We start from the raw sequence: 7611 nt of genomic DNA, 5'->3' as shown, positions 1-7611 counted from the left end.
CCTTTTTAAGTCTAGTGTGCCCTTTTTGTAGTTGTTGATGATGATTGGGAGGCCCAACTTTTTCAGAGATACAATCCCAAGTTATCTCCCATTCGCTCGACAACGAAAAAAATACCCAGAGGTAGTATATAGTAGCATGACATGCACCTCTTGTTGTTGTTGTTGTTGTTGTTGTTGTTGTTGTTAATCCGTAAATATCTCTTCTAAATTAGGATGAAATCATCATGGTGAATGCAGCCAGGTGTGTTTGCACTTTGCACGCACAAGTTCCAACCAACCTGGACGAATGAGACCTATACCAGGGGATAACATGTACCCAACCAAAACATCTCCACCTACTTTTTCTGGGCACAAACAGAGAGTCCATGCTGCTCTTGATCCAAAGGATGAACATGATAGAGAAGAAAAGCGCCAGCAGATTCAAAGCAACCGCTTTCCCAGAAATTATACAAATAGGTATGTGTCAGATTTTCAGAAAATCAGGGCAACAACCTTTATGCGAAATTAAACATGCCATCCTTTGTTAATCTTCTTAATTAGCACACCACATGAATGCCCAACCTGTTTTAGGATCTCCGTGTTACTAATTTACAATGTTTTCTGTCAATCCGTATTGCACTTTAGTTGATCCAGATTTCAAGCATATGCTATTTTGCTCTCTGCAAGGCCATGATAGTGTGACATTCTTTTAGGAAGACACTGCCTTCTCTTTGCATTAATAGTTTGGCCGTGCTAATTAATTCTAGCACTGGGTCTGTCCTTTAAGTTAGGCCATCATGAAATAAAACCATGATATTTCTTTGATGGCTCTGATTATGACGGTTTCATGAAGGAAGGAGAATCAAAGACACCTACAGCTGATGGCTCTGACTCGATGAAGACGGCGTGATGAAGGAAGGAGAATCTTTAGAAATGGGTGCAGATGATGTTAAGCCAGAGGCAGCAGCATCTTGGAGCACCCACAAAAGTGATGTCAGGAGCAGAGTATGTGTTCTTTCTGAAGAGGCTACATTGTTCTGATAGCTCAGAAAGTGAAGGAGTTACTATCTGACCGATGCTCCAAGATGACAGTTAAGTAGAAGAGGTGACAGATGCTCGAAAGCGAAGATCAAGAAGAATGAAGATGATGACAGACAGAGCCGGTGCCAACCAATCCGCGATTTTGCGGTGCATGTTACCATATGCGAACCGTATGATATATAGTAGGTGATCAAAGGCATAATATTTTTTTTTGCCTGACAATGCAATGCATGATGGATCAATCTTCCCCTAGCTCTTGGTCTCATAATATAGTGCTGAAATGTTTCATCGTCTCTTCACCTTAGTACAGGCTGATCAAAGGCATCATGTGTTTTTTTTACTAACAATCAGTGAAGTATACTGAAATGCTTCATCGTGCTTTTTTCACTCTAGTGACTTGGCATGGATCAGAGATACTGACATACCAGGCTATATATGTTTTTATTTATCCTTTGTTCATTAAGCCAGACGTTTGGTTTAGTGCTTACTGCTTAGAGAAGCAAGCACAATTAACATTCCAAATCAATAGGTGGAATGGAAGTTAAGATCTGATTCAGTAGAATTCAACTAAATAACTACTCCCTCCGTTTTAAAATAGATGATCCAACTTTGTACTAACTTTAGCGCCAAACTGCCCACGGACTGGGGAAAGTCTCGTGTCATAATACTGGACTTAATTAATTATTAGGAGATGTGCCCTACTTGGCGAAATGGCGGAGGCATTCCGTTCCGTCCAACAGGTTGAGTTCATGGTGGGTGATACTTGGAGTCAGAGACCTGACCTGACCTGCACGGTGGCCGGGTTGCATTTTCTTTTCTTTTTTTTGAAGGGGGGTTGCATTTTCATAGTGCTGCCAGGCGAGGGAGGCATTTCGTTTCCAATCATTCAACCGAGCACCAGTGTGGTGGTTATGGGCCTATCTTATGGGCTTCCAAGCTTGAAGTATATCCCTCGTACCTTTCCAAGGCCTACTTTGTCTCCAACCACATCTCAACTGTCATACTACCTTTTATTTATGTTTTCCTCAAAAAAAAAAAACTGTCATACCTTTTGAATTTAAGCAGTTACATAAATATTCTACTGTAGTAAAATTACTCAAGATCACAGGAATGTCAAATGCACAACAACTGTAATACTCTAGAAATTTTGGATCTTGGCGGCAAAATTCAAGAAAACCATGGAACACAATAATAAAACGTACGTATTCAAGAAAATTAACCATGGATACTCGTGATTTCACCTAGTTATTAGTTATTTTTCTATCCTCCTCTCACCCCCTCTATTTTCCTCATTTTCTTTTCTCGGTTTCTTTGCGTTCCGTAAACTTCTACGTTGGCGGTTTTCCCATGTTTTTTTTAAGCTTTGCCAAAAAAACTGGTTTCCGCCTGTTTTCTTTTAGCTAGTTTATTTTTTTCCAGTGTTAGTTTTTTATTTACCTCACTTGTCTCGTGATCCTTTTTGCAAGTAAGAAGACTAAATCTTGAGGGTTTTAAGAACTCTTTTTTTCCGGGTAGATAGCCTACCTCACTTAGTGGGGGAAGAGGGTGTATAATTCCACTGTCTAGGTTCAAATCCTCCTAATGAATCTGAATTCACAATTATGTTTTTGGGTCCCCTTTATAAAAAAAATCCGAAAATGATGTATATGGTTTTGGTACTATTGAGGGACCAAAAGTTTTCTTTCACTTCCCTCTCGTGACCTAGGCGGCCACGGGTGGCGGCGATCTACCCTCCACCCTTGCAAGAGACTGGAGGCCCCCTCTTCTTTCATTTGTCCCTCCAACGATGGGGGTGGGCAAGGACCCCAAGGCTTTAGAGCCAGTTTGGTTCCCGCCCTGGCCCTCGTGCCCACCCCCATCTAGGAAGCCGGATGGTGCCTGGTGTGGACGCGAGATGGTGGGATTTCTCTGCCTGGCCAGGCTAGTGAATCGATGTAGCGTTTGGTTCACTAGTGCAAAACCGGGCAATAGCACCTGTTCATAAGGCCCTTTAGTGCCGATTCGGTAACCGGCACTAAGGTGTGGGCACTAAAGGCCCCCCTTTTAGTACCGGTTCAGCACGAACCGGTGCTAAAGGGCAACCACGTGGCACAAGCCAGCTCCGGGGGCGCGTAGGACATTAGTACCGGTTGGTAACACCAACCGGTATAACACCAACCGGTACTAAATGTTTAGTTGTGTTTTGGTTTTATTTTTTATTTTTTACTTTAATTTTGTGTTTTCAATTTAATTTAGTGATTGTTTTACATTATAATGAGTTGTTAAATCATTAGGTGAAAGTACTGCAAATTAGTTTGACTAGGATGCATGTGGATCCTAGCAAAGTCATCAAGTATATGCCATATCCATATTATATATACTTGATCACCTAATTAAGTGATTGAGGTAATATAGATATGGTATATACTTGATCACTTAGCTAGAATCCATCCAGTTGAAACTAATCTACGGTTTCTTTCATAAATGATATAATAACTCATCATCATCATCATCATCATATTAATATAAAAACTCTTGCATCATATATATCATCACCAACAACAGTTTTCATAGCTAGCTAAAAATCTTCATATAATAGTCGTCTCATTACCACCACTTAATCATCATATAGTCATTACCGCTATCTAATCACCACCAACACTAGCTTAAAGAAGAAACATTCATTTGTACCAGAAGCCAAGATATCATTGAGTTCAACATGGTAATGATATTATAAGCGTTCATAACACCACAAAAGCAAATCACTCTTTGAGATTAAGTTCAGGACGAAGAACACGGACATGAGAGGACAAGTACTAAGAGCATGAACTAGCTAATCACTCCTGCTGCTCTCTCTCAGGTAAAATAGCATAGAACATGTATAGATTTCCTGATTCATCATATTGGAGCATGCAGATGAACCTGTCTCCTAATCGTGGGTTGCGCTTCTGATTGCTGCCCCCTAGTACTTCTCTGCGATCGTTCACAATTTTGCTCCGATATTTTACTATTAAGCATTGCTCGCTATTAGAAATCCTGAATGCACTAAAGTGCATTGTAGGATATCTTGGGCGTAAGCTAACAATATTCATGGTACCTTGAGTCTCGATCCAATCAGGCACAACATTCATCGGGAGTCCCTGTTGAAGAACATCGTATAGTAACATACTTAGCAATGAAGTTTAGCTTAAAAAAATAATGTATGCAAAGATTCACTGAGGAGAAATAGTAGAAATCTTACCATCTTTCCTAAATATATGTGACCGTAGTTCAGTACGAACACTATTGGTCGCACGTTTTGAGTACTAACATTTCTAAGTGCAGGAATTTTTTTTGTCTTGACAGCATCAAGATCCTCAAGCCATGAAACATAATGACTTGTCTCCTCGCAGTTTAGTTCAGCCCCGGGACAGTGGACGGTCCTGTCTATCAAGCGCCGGACATGTTTGCTTGATTGGAAATAAGCTGTCAATATAAATTACTTGTCAACTCTTTTTGAATAAACAATATCGAAGACATAATATGGTTGAGAAACTCACATAATGGTAGAACTGGAGGCGTCTGCACATCGACCCAGATGTCTCTATTACCTTCAATATCATCTTCCGGACGAATATCAAAGGTGATAACCATATCAGGCTCAAATGCATAAGCCTTGCATAGTGCTTGCCAAGTTTTGCATTCAAAATAGGTGTATGTATCTGCATTGTATAATTTGACGTTGAAGGTATTGATACATCTCCAACGTATCTATAATTTTTGATTGCTCCATGCTATATTATCTACTGTTTTGGATGTTTATGGGTTTTATTATAAACTTTTATATCATTTTTGGGACTAACCTATTAACCCAGAGCCCAGTGCCAGTTTCTGTTTTTACCCTGTTTTAGGGTTTCGAAGAAAAGGAAAACCAAACGGAGTCCAATTGACCTGAAACTTCACGGAACTCATTTTTGGAAGGAAAGAAGCCCAGAAGACTTGGAGTGCACGTCGGGGGATCTGCGAGGAGGTCACGAGGCAGGGGGCGCGCCCACCCCTCCACCCTCGTGAGCCCCTCGTGCCCCTCCTGACGTACTTCTTCCGCCTATATATCTCCATATACCCTAAAAACAGCCGTGAGCACAATAGATCGGGAGTTTCACCGCCAGAAGCCTCCGTAGCCACCGAAAGCCAATCTAGACCCGTTTCGGCACCCTGCCGGAGGGGGCAATCCTTATCCGGTGGCCATCTTCATCATCCGGGTGCTCTCCATGACGAGGAGGGAGTAGTTCTCCCTCGGGGCTGAGGGTATGTACCAGTAGCTATGTGTTTGATCTCTCTCTCTCTCTCTCTCTCTTTCTCTCTCTCGTGTTCTTGATTTGGCACGATCTTGATGTATCGCGAGCTTTGCTATTATAGTTGGATCTTATGTTTCTCCTCCCCCTCTTCTCTCTTGTAATGAATTGAGTTTCCCCTTTGAAGTAATCTTATCGGATTGAGTCTTTAAAGATTTGAGAACACTTGATGTATGTCTTGCCGTGCGTATCTGTGGTGACAATGGGATATCACATGATTCACTTGATGTATGTTTTGGTGATCAACTTGCGGGTTCCGCCCATGAACCTATGCATAGGGGTTGGCACACGTTTTCGTCGTGATTCTCCGGTAGAACTTTGGGGCACTCTCTGAGGTCCTTTGTGTTGGTTGAATAGATGAATCTGAGATTGTGTGATGCATATCGTATAATCATACCCACGGATACTTGAGGTGACATTGGAGTATCTAGGTGACATTAGGGTTTTTATTGATTTGTGTCTTAAGGTGTTATTCTAGTACGAACTCTATGGCTGTTTGTGACACTTATAGGAATAGCCCAACGGATTGATTGGAAAGAATAACTTTGAGGTGGTTTCATACCCTACCATAATCTCTTCGTTCGTTCTCCGCTATTAGCGACTTTGGAGTGACTCTTTTTTGCATGTTGAGGGATAGTTATGTGATCCAATTATGTTAGTATTGTTGAGAGGACTTACACTAGTGAAAGTATGAACCCTAGGCCTTATTTCCACACATTGCAATACCGTTTACGCTCACTTTTATCATTAGTTACCTTGCTGTTTTTATAATTTCAGATTATAAATACCTTTATCTACTATCCATATATGATGACCCACAAGTATAGGGGATCTATCATAGTCCTTTCGGTAAGTAAGAGTGTCGAACCCAACGAGGAGCAGAAGGAAATGATAAGCGGTTTCCAGCAAGGTATTCTCTGCAAGTACTGAAATAAGTGGTAACAAATAGTTTTGTGACAGGATAAATTGTAACGAGCAACAAGTAACAAAAGTAAATAAAGTGCAGCAAGATGGCCCAATCCTTTTCATAGCAAAGGACAAGCCGGAACAACCTCTTATAATAGGAAAAGCGCTCCCGAGGACACATGGGAATATCGTCCAGCTAGTTTTCATCACGTTCATATGATTCGCGTTTGATACTTTGATAATTTGATATGTGGGTGGACCAGTGCTTGGGTGTTGTTCTTACTTGAACAAGTATCCCACTTATGATTAACCTCTATTGCAAGCATCCGCAACTACAACAAAAGTATTAAGGTAAACCTAACCATAGCATGAAACATGTGGATCCAAATCAGCCCCTTACGAAGCAACGCATAAACTAGGGTTTAAGCTTCTGTCACTCTAGCAACCCATCATCTACTTATTACTTCCCAATGCCTTCCTCTAGGCCCAAATAATGGTGAAGTGTTATGTAGTCGACGTTCACATAACACCACTAGAGGCTAGACAACATACATCTTATCAAAATATCAAACGAATACCAAATTCACATGACTACTCATAGCAAGACTTCTCCCTTGTCCTCAGGAACGAACGTAATTACTCACAAAGCATATTCATGTTCATAATCAGAGGGGTAATAATGTGCATATAGGATTTGAACATATGATCTTCCACCAATTAAACCAACTAGCATCAACTACACGGAGTAACCAACACTACTAGCAACCTACTAGAACCAATCTCGGACTTTGAGACAAAAATTGGACGCAAGAGATGAACTAGGGTTTGGAGATGAGATGGTGCTGGTGAAGATGTTGATGGAGATTGCCCTCTCCCGATGAGAGGAGCGTTGGTGATGACGATGGTGATGATTTTTGTTGGGTTTCGTAGTAATTTCAAAAAATTTCCTACACACACGCAAGATCATGTGATGCATAGCAACGAGAGGGGAGAGTGTTGTCTACGTACCCAACACAGACCGACTGCGGAAGCGCTGACACAACATAGAGGAAGTAGTCGTACGTCTTCACGATCCAACCGATCAAGCACCGAAACTACGGCACCTCCGAGTTCGAGCACACGTTCAGCTCGATGACGAACCCCGGACTCCGATCCAGAAAAGTGCCAGGGAAGAGTTCCGTCAGCACGACGGCGTGGTGACGATCTTGATGCACTACAGCAGCAGGGTTTCGCCTAAACTCCGCTACAGTATTATCGAGGAGTATGGTGGCTGGGGGCACCGCACACGGCTAAGGAATAGATCACGTGGATCAACTTGTGTGTTCTAGGGTGCCTCTGCCTCAGTATATAAAGGACTAGAGGGGGGAGGCTG

The sequence above is a fragment of the Triticum dicoccoides genome, chromosome 4A, assembly GCF_002162155.2.
Source record: "Triticum dicoccoides isolate Atlit2015 ecotype Zavitan chromosome 4A, WEW_v2.0, whole genome shotgun sequence".
NCBI classification, from domain to species: Eukaryota; Viridiplantae; Streptophyta; class Magnoliopsida; order Poales; family Poaceae; genus Triticum; species Triticum dicoccoides.
Note: the sequence above shows the minus strand (reverse complement) of the source record.